This window comes from Poecilia reticulata, linkage group LG11 (genome assembly GCF_000633615.1).
Source record: "Poecilia reticulata strain Guanapo linkage group LG11, Guppy_female_1.0+MT, whole genome shotgun sequence".
Classification (NCBI taxonomy): domain Eukaryota; kingdom Metazoa; phylum Chordata; class Actinopteri; order Cyprinodontiformes; family Poeciliidae; genus Poecilia; species Poecilia reticulata.
In genome coordinates this window covers 19,222,000-19,236,297 of record NC_024341.1, presented here as the reverse complement: position 1 = coordinate 19,236,297, position 14,298 = coordinate 19,222,000, and the positions used below count along the sequence as shown (strand labels likewise).

The 14,298-nt window shown below is 38.5% G+C and overlaps 1 protein-coding gene across 5 annotated transcripts in view; it reads right to left on the bottom strand.

The window, feature by feature from the left end:
* LOC103472534 (semaphorin-6D-like) overlaps positions 1-14,298 on the bottom strand; it is a 183,477-nt gene that overhangs the window by 121,930 nt on the left and 47,249 nt on the right. The window contains exon 3 of one of the 5 annotated variants that reach the window (XM_008422237.2): positions 1,921-2,087. The exons of the other annotated variants lie outside the window; for them this stretch is intronic. The gene's annotated coding sequence lies outside the window, so the exon portion shown is untranslated. The remainder of the gene's footprint in view (positions 1-1,920; positions 2,088-14,298) is intronic. 5 annotated transcript variants of the gene reach the window in all.

Here is a 14,298-nt window from a genome sequence, read left to right as displayed (position 1 = left end):
CGAGTTAGTGCTTTCTTGTTGTCCGATACCGCTTCCGCGTGTTCTCTTCGCAGCCCTCGTAGCTCGAAAAGTATGGCCGAATCACGGTCCTCTTTCGGCGGGTCTGAGTACTCCGCTTCATGGCTCTGTGCTTTCGCCATTCCGGTACTCTTCTCTTTTGCGCTTTTCTCTTCTGTATTTTTTCCTTTCTTAACCATATTTTCCATGAGTGTTCTATATTACTTTAAGAGCGAATTTTCTTTATGTTTTATCGTTTTTACCTTGTTTAAACGCTAGTTTTAATCGTGTTCTGTAGAGCAATCTTTTCTCCTGCCTTTTACAACATGGCGCCACCCGGAAGTCTCAAAATGACATTTTAATGTGTAATCGAAGGTCAATGTTTGTATTTTTCACAATGTAATAAACAGGCTGTAGTTGTGCCGACACTTCTTATATCGAATTAATCGTCATTTGTAGCAATAAGCATGAAAGGCTGTCCGTCTTTTCTCGTCTGGGTTTTGTGTGCATGTGTCTAAATACACACATAGGCGTCAAGAAATTGAGAATGAATGTGTGTGGTCTTAACTTAAAATGCTGTACCCTATTAAGGAAATAAATTTTTATTCCACAAAAAGCTGCTTTTCATGAGAAGCTCAACTAAGAAATAAAGACTAAATGAGGAGAACTTAAGAGATTTTTCTTTCTCATGTGGTAATATTTCTAAAAGTCCCAAGCAATGATAACTGAACAATTCTTAAAGTGGAAAAATCAAATAATTATCCAGCAAGATGGAATTCACACAAAAAAATAAAAATCATCCAACATGACTAAAGTGGCAAGCCAAGAACAGTCACAGAAAACAACATGTAATCTGGTCTCCGTGTTGCTGCCACCCTCCACATTTTTTTCCCGAGTCACAGAAAGGTGCACCGGTTCTCAACTTTTTCAGATTGCAAGCATCTGGAATAATCATGTTGATGGTTGCAGGTCCATTTCCATCAGAGGCTTGTACAGAAACACTCACAAAGGTTGGGGAAAAACCTGAGATTTACTGTCCTGCAACCTAAATTACATTTCCGAAAAGGGTTATTTTATGTACAAAATCATCTGTTCTGCAGCTTCACCAACCTGTACTCTCATCTTTTTCCACAGAAACTGGTGAGCACCACCAGAATCCTAGGTATTAACTTTCAAAATGGTAAAAATTGGAACAGCACAACTATAAGAAGGTAAGAAAAATGCATTACGGAACAACAATGGACACTTGATTATTTAAGCATTTTGAGTAAAAATATATTATTAAAGAGCTAGTTGTGATGGTTGGAGCCAACAAACGGGCAGAAACTGCAGCCTGTATTAATTAAATCTGCAAAAGAATGATGTGTTCATTAAAACTATTGCACTGCTGTCAATACAGTCAAAATGTCCTGTGAATTTGTTGATTCTGTGAAGATGCTTTTTTATTTTCCTCTCTGAAGATTCTAAAACAAGTAAGATGCTTCTCTTGCAAGACGATGATCTGAAAACTGTATCCACATCTTTTTTTCCCCTATTGCTGGTTTAAACTATTGGAATGAATTCACTCTTATCTGTTTTTGCTTAGAAACCGTGACTTTCAGTGGACCTTGAATTTCGCTCCCAGTCAGCGATATCGTATCTAGTTTTGTTTTGGAGCCGTCTCTCCTCTGAAATGCAAACAATATGGTACCGACCAGATTGCTGTATGACGAGCCATGAACACACTTTTTTGAAACTCCTCCAAGAAAAGAATATGCCTGATCACATCAAAATGGGAGCGACTTCTGTGACAGACTGAGAAACACACGGAAACAAGAAGAGGTCCAACAAGACTGATCAACCAGGATGCATTTGTGATGTTTTACAGATTTTTCACTTAAAGCCAATAAAAGTTTGCTTTGTTTTGACATAACCACGGCTGACCTTGAGGCTGGGTTGATGTTGTGCTGATCAACAGGACGTTCAGAACTAGTCCTGATCACACCGGTGGCACATTAATACCCATCGACTGAGGTTTGACCGTCGTCTTCCTGACACGTTGACGTAAATCTGGAGATGAGTCGGGGATTATCATTCCAATGGCAAGTTGTCTGTAGAAAATTTTGAATGGAGGATGCTTCAATGTCAAACTCAATAACCGCAGATCACCTATAAAATCTAAATCATTATCTCACCACCATATTCAGACAAAATGTGTTTATATGCTGGGTTTGGTTTTGTCCAAATAAGGAAGGAACTGTGTGGAAAAAGCCAAGCATCTCCAGTTTGGTCTCAACTGTTTAAAGGACAAAGGTTTGGAAAACTGCTTCTGAATATCCAAAAAACGTTGCTACATTCAAGATCAAACGCATCGTCTGTTTCCAACTGCGGCGTCACGAACTTTGACCTCAACAGTTTCAGATGGAGCTGTAGGATTTCTGGGGTCCATTTCCCTGATTGTCCTTGAGGTCAGTTTGATGGGATTTGTTGTCTTAAAAATGTTACACTTGTGACTAATCTGTTAAAAAACGACTTCCAACAAAAATTTGTTGTAGAACTTCAAACATGCTCCCAAAAGTCACAAAATGATTAAAGCTCAAGATGACCTTGGAAGATTGACTAACATTCAGATGTTTTGATTCTGATGCAGACCAGAAACCCTCATTGCCATCCCCAACCAGTCGTCTCCCTCATATGGAGATCCGCCTCTGTGAACCACATTCCAGCTGACTAATCAGTCTTCTGAAGTGGCGATAAAAGAAAATATTCCCCGGAGGAAGAATCCCTTATGGTTCTTGCTATTGAATTTTGCTTCAAATGAAGCTGCTGCCAATCATCAACTAGCTCCCAAATACACTTGAAGAAGAAAAGGTAGAGATTCCTAATGCTTAGCTAAACCCCCTGCTCGCTTGCTATTGAGCCTTTAAGGGATAAATATTAGGAATTAGGCAGGAAATATTCTGCCTGGAAACCTTTCAGGGAGCAGAGACTGAGAGGCGAACTGCCGCTGAAGCATAAACTTTTTGACAGAGTCAGTATGAGCCCTGCATAAGGAAATAAATCACTTGACTTTTAATGAGACTTTATGGCCAGGGGAGAAAACACACAGACAGAAAGAGGGGTTGATGGACAGAGCTGTTGTTTTCCAGGAAGATGGCTGGAAAACAAAGAAGGAGGATAGAGGGGAAAATGGAGGGGCTGATTGGGAGAGGAGGGGGACAGGACGCCAGAGGGGCCACTTAAGCTAATTAATGGATCGTTGTGCACATTCAGCGAGCGTGCACGTTGTGTTTTAAGGGGGCTTAAGTCTTCATCCATTAGACAAATGAGAGGGTAGGAGGGAGGCTTCAAGTAGAAGTCTAATGGGCAGCAACACGCACACACTAATGGCTACATAAAGTAATCAGTCTCCTGGACTAATCAGGATTTTTTAATGAACATGCAATCTCTCACTCCGAGGCTACAAAACGCACTGATTGAATTAGAGCATGGCTCGAACCACAGCCGTGGGGTAAAGCAGCAGCAGCAGGGGCGACAGGGGGAGAAGAGGGATGTGTTTTTTTTTAGGGGGAGGGAGGAGGAGAAGGTGCACAAGAACCTGAGCAGGTGATTTAGTTTGAGTGAAAGTGAGCCCAGAGCCCCAGTCGGTCCCCTCCCCTGTGTCGCACCTCGTCACTCAGATATTTATGCATCGGTTTTAACCCTTAACTGACGGAAACAGATTTACAAACTGACCCATCTACTTCAATTTTCAGCAATACTGCATCAGCCGTTATGCTTTTTTTTTTTAGCTAAATATCCATCAAGTGGTAGCAGGGTGCTGGATTCACAGTCCCACATACTATAGTTTTCACTCCCAACATGTGCTTCTGATGGTATGCGTCAAGTTATTTCTGGTGCTTTGGCTCTTAACCACTTCTTATATCATGCCAAGTTGAAGAGCAAGTCTGGCTGCTGCTCCCCTCTCTGCAGGCAGTCTGTAAGCCTCTCTATGATATGTTTTTAGAAATAATAATCAGATTCATTCTGGTAGATTAGAGCTCCTCGTGGCTCCGTAAATACCCCAGCTCACCCCACACTGGCTGTCGACCACCTCATCAGTGACTCAAAGAAATCTCAACATTTCTTCTTTCCCCCCCCCCCATTCAGTCCGAGGCGACAGATTAAACAGATTGAGCTCACAGCAGATCTCTGGGTTAATTTCCATTTGATTTAAATATTCACTCCCCTCTTTGAGGAACCGGAGCCTGACTGATATCTGAATCTGATCTGAAATGGCTCCTTCGAATCTCTGAGCACACTGCTGCCTGGAGAAAGGAAGATTTTTAAACGTACTCACAATCATACGCTTATAAAAATATGGAAGACTGAGAATACCGCCGGTTTCCTGACAGGCAGAGACCACTTTGAAATCTCAAACCCTAAAGTGAGATAAATGGAAGATGCCTTTATACTCAAGAAAGCCTAAAATGTAATCCCGTTTCATGTTGCTTAGCTTTTTCTTTTTCTCCCCCACAGCAAAGTAGCACAGAGCGTATTTAGAAAACCACAGTGAAATAAAATGTGTCAGCTACAACCACGGCAAAATCTGCACCAGCAAATACAGGTCTGCATTTGAGCAGATATGAAGCTCAAGTTGTTGAAACAATTACCATGAAAATTAGTTTTATGACAGTCGCACTGAAGACAAATTATGCAAATTTCATGCAAGTAAATGAATGACTAAATTTATAAGATGCTACGTTATACACTAAACATACTTTTTTGGTCATCAGGACTAAAAAAGGGAAAATAAAAAATAAACCAAAAACTCTGATCTAGAATCACATCATCACTTAACAGTCGCTATTCAAAACGAGAAATTCTTACTCCATGTACTGGTCTGATATTTCTAATAAAAACATCATTTTTCACTTTTTATACATTGTGTATTCTGGTAATTCGATTGTTTTAATTCTGATTTAGATGCAGTGGCTCATACTTTTTATTTTTATCTCATCTGGAGTTTTGTCTGGTAAAACAGAGGAAACTAATAATTCTAGATCCGTTTTGTCAAACATTAACCCGTCTAATCCATCTAGGTGAATACATCCATTAGCTTCAGAGTGACCCATGGCTCTACTTTAGAGTCCTCTCTCTTTTCAACTGACTTCATACCAAAGAGATAAAAAAAAAACGAGGAAACGTGACGTACGTATGCATTTTAAGTTCTATTCTGTTGATTTCCTGATATCCTGATGTGTTTATTAGCTCAGTTAACGTTACTATCAAAGGTAACATTAACTGACACGACATTGAGAAAGTGATCCATTGTTTGGATCAGTCCGTCATTCATTCCCTGCAAGTTCTCCGAAATCCAGCCGCTTGCCTTCTGAAAGCCAAGAGACATAAACGCCTTATGCAGGTGTTAGCCTCTTTGCTTTGGATGGTTTTAAGAGTCTTCATGGACTGGCATCGGATTATTTTAGCGAACTATTAATCAGTCACATGCCCATCAAAGTGTTGGAAATGTCACACCAGCTACTTTTATAAATTCCTAATGGGGGATTTTCATTCCTGGCCCTTGAGCTCTGGAACAATCTCCTGTTTCAAGTTAAACCAGGACTACAATGTCTTTAAAATAACTTTAAATCCTCCGTCTCTACAACAGGCATTTTGCACATGCTGGTTTCCATTTTTTTACTTTTTTTTATTTAATATTTCTACTTATTCATTTATTGATTTTATACATCTTTTTTCTTTTATTAGACTCTTATATCGTGCTAAATTTGCCCGTAGAGAACTTTGGTGTAGCTGCCGTTTTTAAATGTGCTCCATAAATGATATCGAACGATGCACAATTGGCTGTTTTACAATTAAACCAACCAGCAGCAAGAATAAAAAAAGCTATAACGATTCTGTTAAAATCCCCCATAAAGAGAAGTGTGAACATCTCCTCTGAGCCCTCTCTGCCCTTGTTTGACAAAATGAGAACACTGAAACATACTAGACCCTCCATGTTGAATTTCACCTTCAAATAATGATATTTTTCTTCTTCGCCTTCCTCCCATGTGTCTCACTTTCACAGTCAGACTCTCCTTAGTGTTAGTTTTCTGGGTCAAACAGGAAACAGTGGCTCTTTCAAATTTGGGACACTGTCCAAATTAAAAAAAAAGATGAAACTATCCAATGTGGGTCAACAACAAGATAAAATGACCAACCGAATGAAGAATATCCAAAATATCCATGGTGTTTTCTTCTCCTTCTCAGACATAGAAACGGTAGACATGATATACTGTCTTGTTTTGAGCTGCTTGGGAAATAAGGTCACAGACTAAGATAACTTTCAGGGTGAGAAAAGGGCAAGTTGGGATTAACAAAGACACAAAAACATCTCGATCAGGACGGAGCGGTTTCTGTCAGCCTATAAAAAACAGCTAACTGTCAAACAAGCTAATAAGTTTGTTTTTGGAACTATTTAAGTGTGATTATCAACTTAAAATCTATCAGCATCTAGATTTTCTAAATCTACTTCAGTGTTTGGACTCGTGGAAAACCTGGATGTTGTCACAGTGAGTGAAAACATACATGGGTCACTTTTTGATAAAATGTTTTCCAACTTTATTCTGACATTTCCATTCATTTAAGTGAATAATAAGATACTACAATTAAAGCTGGAGCAACAAGTTCATTGGCACAAACACCATAGGAAGGCAGTTGTTGTTTGAATCCATTAGAGATATACTCAGATTGGTCTAGTGCAAGGGTCTAGAAAACCTAGAAACTAGATCTAGAAAACATTTCACAGTAGTTGAATGTTCTCCAGATGCAAGTCAGAACAGCAGAGGGATTTACCAAATCTGCTCAGGCTAACAAAACTGGCAACACAAGCAAGTAAGATAAGACTGTTAATATTTGCAAATTAACTCCGTATGTTTGACTACAGCTGAGCCTTAGTATAAAATCCTAAGCGAATTTGTAAATAAAAATTATCCAAATTTCTCCTTATGCACACTGAAAACAATCTTTGGTTATGTTCAAATATGATATGCRTTATAAAAACCATATCATATAAGCCATAACAGATTTTGAGCTCTGGGCGGCTCAGAGTCAAAAACCAAACTTTGAACTGTTCACACATCGTTTGTTTAGAATTAAATATTTCAATAGAGTCTAAATTGCAACTGAATGCAAGTTAAACTGATGGCTAAATGACATTTCTCACTCAAACCTTCTCTTCCAGGTATTTTCACTGGAAGTTTTTCATCATTCATGCGTGATTTTGTTTACATAAAAACAAGCATCTTATCTTCCACACTCCGTTTTTGCTTTTTGAATAATCACTAAAATGCATCATTTTCCAACCGACTAGTTACTGTGAAGATATGAAGCCTGGCCTGTAAATAAAGAAACCCAACAACTTGGTACCAGTTCAGCTAAAGCAGCTTCTATTACAGAAATTCCACATAAATCTTGAAGAGGCCATTTTAAAACCATTAGCAACAAAGAGCAGAGTCAACAGACGTACATTAGAGCTGTGCAGGAAACATTCAGAGTCGTACATCACAGGCGTTGGTGGGGAGGGGTCAGAGGGCATTAGAGCGTTTTTCAACAGGGGGGGGATTAGAAACATGGGGGAAACAAGGCAGGAGGAGGAGGAGGTCGAATCTTATTGTGTTTAATCTTAAAACAGACGTGAGGCCCCACCCCAACACCGCCAACTGGTCAAGGTCACACACCAACACACACACACACACACACACACACACACACACACACACACGGACAAGAAGATTAACCCTTTCAGCCATTTAAAGTCGAGGAAACGGAGACAAGTCAGAGTAACAATCTGAGACGGAGATTCCATCATCATCACCACATGACCTCATCCAGACCGAGGGAAGTCGGGAATATTAGTGAAAAACATAATGTTTGGTCCAAACTCAATTTGAGGCAAAATCTAAAACTTATCCATATACAGCGCATGACCAAATATTACATTTTTTGATTGAAACATATTTATTACTAATTAGTAAAGCATGTTGTAATGGGGAAAAAAAAACATAAAACACAAACACCAAAAACTTATTTTTGCATTTAAAGTCCACCATATGCAACATAACGAGTTTCATTTTAGTAACCCGTTTAATTCAGATTTACTAATAAAGTGTTTTAACGTGACCATAGAAGGAAGCATGGCCCTTATTCTGGATGCTGCTGCAGTCGGGTTAACGGTGTGATTACACATGGCTGCTCCCTGGAGTCAGACTAACAGGAAGGTTTTTCAGCTACTTGACAGCAGAGAAGCAACTCGAGGTAGGGGATACTGGGCCCAGTCATCTAAATCAGCTCTTGGGTTAATGTCGAGGTGCTGAGACATGTTTTTGTTTCCGCAGCATTTCCGTTTACAGGCACAATTTCCACAGTGCTGCACACTCGAGCCAACCCTGGGGTTTGGACTTTTCTGCACTAAGAAAAGAAGACAACTGGAATGTTACACCACTCTGACTTCAAGATTGCTGCTGGTTTAACATATTTCTGCTGTGTGTGTGTGTGCGTGTGTGATTCACTGTGCGTTGGGGCGACTCAGGCCTTCACCAGGACAAAGATCAGATAATCCCTCCTGCCCTTAATCCCTGATCGGGGAGAGGAACAGTTGGGAAACGCAGAGGGGGCCCAACATGCTTCAAATGTTTGGGGTGAAGAATAATCTCCAGCCAAAAAATGTCTATAGAGTGTTTACAAAAGTACTAAAAGTGTGGGTTTATTTTTATTAATTTATAACTGCTGCTGTTTGTCTTTTAAATATGCAGAATGTTCTGGTAAAACTAAAGTTTCAGTTTTAAAAGCTACATCAAGTTTACACTTATGGTATGAATTCTGTTATATACATTAGGGACCTTCAGCAGTGAAGTCTCCTTAGGAGGTTATAAGTCGTCAACCAGCATATTTTTATGTCAAAAACAAATTGACATATTCGACTTTATCAGTGATGTTGTTCAACTCACTGCAGTGCATCAAGAGCTGATGCAGTCTTATTATGTTCTTATTCTGTACACCATTACATAGAGACATAAAGTAATAGTTTGCCTTTTGTAACATAAAAGTTAGATTGAGAAATTGTTCAAAATCTCCGTGAAAATKATCCTACTGCAAACTGTAGGGTTAAATTAGAAGAGCAGCCATATGTTCTTCCTGGGATTCGGTCCATCTGGTCAAAGCTGCCAGATCGGTTCATTTCAGGGATGTAACAACATTTAACCGACGAGACGAKATCTTTGGTTTGTACGAACAGGATAAGAGCTTGGCACCATCTTTTTCCAGAGTTGTGGTAAAGATTTAATGAACTACAAAGTGCATTTTCACAAAAACTTGATTTGTTCCAATTACCACTTGTTTAATGTGGCTCCAATGCCAACAGAAACCTTAAAAAAACCTCTTACCTCCTCTGTATTTTACAAACAAAATAAAGCCAACATAAATCTCAAAYCGTTTCAAAGTTAAAATATTTTAGGTTTTAAACCTAGAGCTGATCAAACTTAGTAAACACTTGAAAAAAAGAGAACTTTTCAACCAGTAGGAGGAAACATACGAGATGACAAGTTCAGCTTCATTAAACCCCAACGGTTAGAAAGCTGCATTCTCACAGAGCCTCCAAATCATTTCCATGTTATCCGTCAATGTCAGCGTTTCTTTTTCCTGTAGAAGCCCAGAAGTGCCAGCACATAAATTATTTTTAAAACCGTCGTGTTGCATTAACACTTTTGTAGCCAAGTGTTGTCAGGCAGAKAGTAAAGAGATTTCATGATCAGTTAAAGAGCAACTTCCGTCCAAGTTTCAACATAAAAACATGGATGCTGATAACTGCTTATGYTTATTTTCGAACKATTATATGCCAACAAMAACTTTATAGACTTTTCCAACAAAAAGTTCATTTTGAGAAACGCTGAGACGTTTCACATAATGACTTCGAGTGACGTCAAAACTGATTGGCTTTTAATATCCACACTAACCAGCAAAGAGGCMGTTTCAATAACTTAAAAGCTGGTTGTTATCAATTCCACCACTACATTCAACCAATACTTGACTTTTAATTACTTTGAATTATTTTTAATCACTCTAATGATGCAAGGTTTCTTTTAAAATTACCCAAAACATCAACGCCAACTTTTACCAAAAGAAAAAGCTTYTCAAGCAGCTCGTAGGAGTTGGTGTGAAACTGATTTCATTAGTAATTTTAGGGGTGTCTGTTGATACTTGGCCTCTCAGAAAGAGGTGCTGGTTGGCATCTGATTCTCCATCTCAGCGAGGCGGGACAGGAGGAGAAGCAGGAGGAAACGAACCAAAGCARCATTTGGTATTTTGGTTTCGTTGAGTGTTTTTATTTGGCAGCACAGAAAGTGAAACTCGACTGTCAATAAAACCAACATTTGGAAAGTTGTGTCTGTTGTACAGCAGCCAAGAGGGTCAGCCAGAAAATTTGGAAAGCTTTTATTTTCACAACCCACACACCTCTTGAGTTGTGGAGATATGAAACTGAAAGGATTATTTAGGTAATTATCTGATTATTTTYCTACACTCTAAAAAGTGTTTTTGGGCTGCAGTTCATCTTATGGACTTATTTACATTAATTTCRTTTAATTCTTTTGCTTTTGCTATGAAAACTTACTTTTTTGTGTTCATTTAACTCAAAACTTACAAATCTTTAAACCTAAAGGARCTTTTCACTTTGACTTTACTTAAAACAATTKAGATCAATGCCAGTTTCGTATCCTATGTCTGACCAACTCAATTTATTATGATCATCCAACTCAAATCATTAAGTCCTTCCAACTCAATTTGCCAAGTTTTTATAACTTAATTCATAAGGGGGTTTAACATGACAAATTTAAGTCACTCTCAACTCAAATCATTTATTTTCTTCTAATAAACATTTAAAATMTATTTGACTTAATTCTACAGAAAGTCAACTCAAATTTTTAAGTAGTTCCAAACTAAATTTAAATACTCTTTTTACAGTGTCATCTAAATACACAAATCTTTTCCTTAAATGACCTTTTTACTTTGACTTTACTTGAAATAATAAATAGTTCAATACCACATTTGTATCCCTCGTCTGACACCATGACTCAAGCTTACAGGGACAGATTCCCGTGGCTCTGTGGGTAGAGTAGTCGTCTTGAGATCGAAAGGTTGACTGTTCAATTCCAGCTCCCTCCTGCCACATGCCAATGTGCCCCTAAATAAATGTGTGGATGTGACTCTAGTGTAAAGTGCTTTCAGTGGTCAAAATGAATGGAAAAGCACTATATAAGTTTACCATTTTTGAAGTAAACTAAATGATYTGAGTAAGACTGACTTAAATCTGTTATCTTAAACATACTTAATAAATTTGTTAAAAATAAATTTAATTGAGTTGGATGATTATAATATATTGAATTGGTTAAACTTAATAAATTAAGTTTACCTACAGAAGCAATTCAATTAAGTTGGTTCAACCATTTTCTTTTTAGAGTGTATTTAGCTTTAAAAATACATATTTCCAGTCAATTTCATTTTAATAACTCATTTTTATTCAAGGTTTTTGTTTAAAGCCAATTTCSAGGGTTTTCTTTGTTTTTCTTTTGCAATACAGTTCTGTCAACRAACCATGACCTCAATTCCTTTATATTTATAAACCTAACTTAAAATATAATTTCCCTTCAGTAAATTCACAGTAAGTGAGGCCATATTATAACACTTAAAATGCACGAAAAAAAAGGAAGTGAAGATCTTTGTTCTGACTATATGTAAAACCAATAACCTGCTCACAAGATCAAGTGATGAAAGAAAAAAGTTGTGTGGTGTCACATCAGTTCTAAGCTCAGCTTCTTCTGCTGTCACTCGCGTAAAAAAAAAAAAAAAGACAAAAAACTGAAACAACAAACACATTAAATAGACAGCGTCTGAGTTGGAGGCAAATATCAAAGACGCTCCCAGTTGGAGTTTGACGAAGTGAAGTAAAAATAGAAAGAAAGTCGGTGTTATGACTGCTCCTGTCAAACGAGATGCAAGGAGGAGAGCACAGTTTCATCAACCCCGTTTCATCACGCACACAAATAAGACATCACTTTCTTAAAGGAATTATTTTGAGATCATTAGGATACAAACATAATTTACTGTACTGAACGTACACACCACCTGTAGCTCAACTTTTTAAAGATTCAAAAATGTATTAAACATTCACATCTTCCTGATAAATACGCTAAAGTAAATTGCACTGATTTCAATGATTAAAMRTAGACAGAAGCAAGATTTATATACCAAACTAAATGTAAAGTTTGATGCKTTGCACTATGAAGTAAARCTAAGAAATCATCCTGGAAGCAAATTCTCTAAGGCCTAAAGRATTATTGCTGTGGAATGTGAAGGATGACGTTGAAGTACAGCCACCAGGAGATGCATTTCATCCCAACCATGATGAGTCTTCCTCCTGCAAGCCGCATTATGTGATGCAACAACCAGTAGCTGAATGAATGTATCTGGAGCTTTAACCCCCTTGTGTCACTGTTGAGCCTCACTTTACACTGGGATCCTGTGCAGTTTGAGAAACGGTGCACATCGCAGCATTTGATTTGGTAGATAAGCAAAAAGTCAAGAGACATCGGAAACAGATAAGCACCATTACATAAATGTTGCATCAAACACCATTTCCATCATGGGAAAAAAGTGGAGGAGTTGAAGGAGTGCAAATACCTCAGCGTTCACCTGCACAACAGGCTGGACTGGAGTTGCAACACTGAACAAGAAGGGASAGAGCGGACTGTACTTCTGGAGGAAGCCAAGATCTATGAAGGTTTGCAGCAAGAAGCTGCAGATCTGCTGTTGAAACTGTCATCTGTTGGGACTTAAAGTTCAACAACCCGACACAGAAGGCCGATTCTGTTCTGGAGACGATGGTGCAAAGATAGATTCTTCATAAAAATAAAAAAGAACTATTTTGCTTCACTACAACAGAGTATCTTCAGTCAGAGGCTACTGATCGCTGTAATACAGTCTGCTACAGGAGATCATTCCTCCCTAAAACCAGCATCTAACAACTCGGACAGAAATCTGAGTTACAACAACTTTTAATTTTCTTTTGAGATCAAGTGTTTTCAATTAAACTGAATTGCACCTCATCCTTTCCAGATTACTGTTCTGCTAACAATCTTATTGATTTTATCCATTTAAAATGTAATTTGCAACCATGTGCCATGATGCTTGGATCTGTGACAGGAAATCGTGACTAGGACATTTCAGCAATCAAAACATTTTCTTGAGATTGAGTTGGCGTTTAATGAAAGAAGTTTTTGACAGGATGATGTGGAAACAAGCTACAGAATTGGAAGACTATACATTAGTTAAACAAAAACAAAAACATTGAGTAAACAAACATTATGAAGGACATCATGCCCCCATTACCACATCAGGCCTCCCTAGAGGGAAACTTTCACAACATCACCTTAAGGCTTTATTATGGAGTTTGAGCAACTTGTAGGACTATTACTCATGCTGCTTACGAGTCTGCTGAACAGCAGCTTTCACTTGGAGACATACAGCAATTACTGTACACTCAGAGCATTTCTTCTTTAGGAGCAGTGAGTTCCCACAATGTAGTGTGTGCCAGGAAAATGGTTCCCACAATGCATCAAATACAGAATACACACCTACACACACCCACACACAACAGGCTTTTAGWGGCTTTGATGAACCAGTGATGTCACTCATGCACTATGACATCACTGATGACTGTGATACATCACCCTTTAATACCAAGTTCCACAGAGCAACTCATTTGAYCTACATGTCAGAAGACCRAAAATCWATTTCACATCCTTGTACTTTAGAGCAACRAAYRAMAACAATGTCTAGAGAAGAAGGTAGAGACGAAGATGTGATGGGCGAGCTTGCCAGCATTTTTCAAGAAACAATTGTTGATGACGGCTTGGACAGACTGGAGAAAGAAAACCGCGAATTAAAACATATCGTGGAATGTCTTCGTAGTAAGCTMGAGCGATCCAAGTCGTGTGCAARTGCTTGCTGGGATAGAAACCTGCAAGCAAAATATGATATGGCAGCCAGCCGAAACAGAGAACTCCGTGCGGAACATGAGTCGGTTCGTGCAGAACTTGATAATATGGAGCGCGAATATGAAAATACCAGAGATGAGGGGCGTCTTTTAGAAACCTCTCAAATATCTCTGAAAAGAAAACTCAAGGAGATTATGGCGGATTTAAAGACGGCACAGAGGATCCTGGATGAAAACTCTGGAGAGCAGGAAAATCTTCGTAACGAAATTAACATTCTCATGAGCCTGGATGC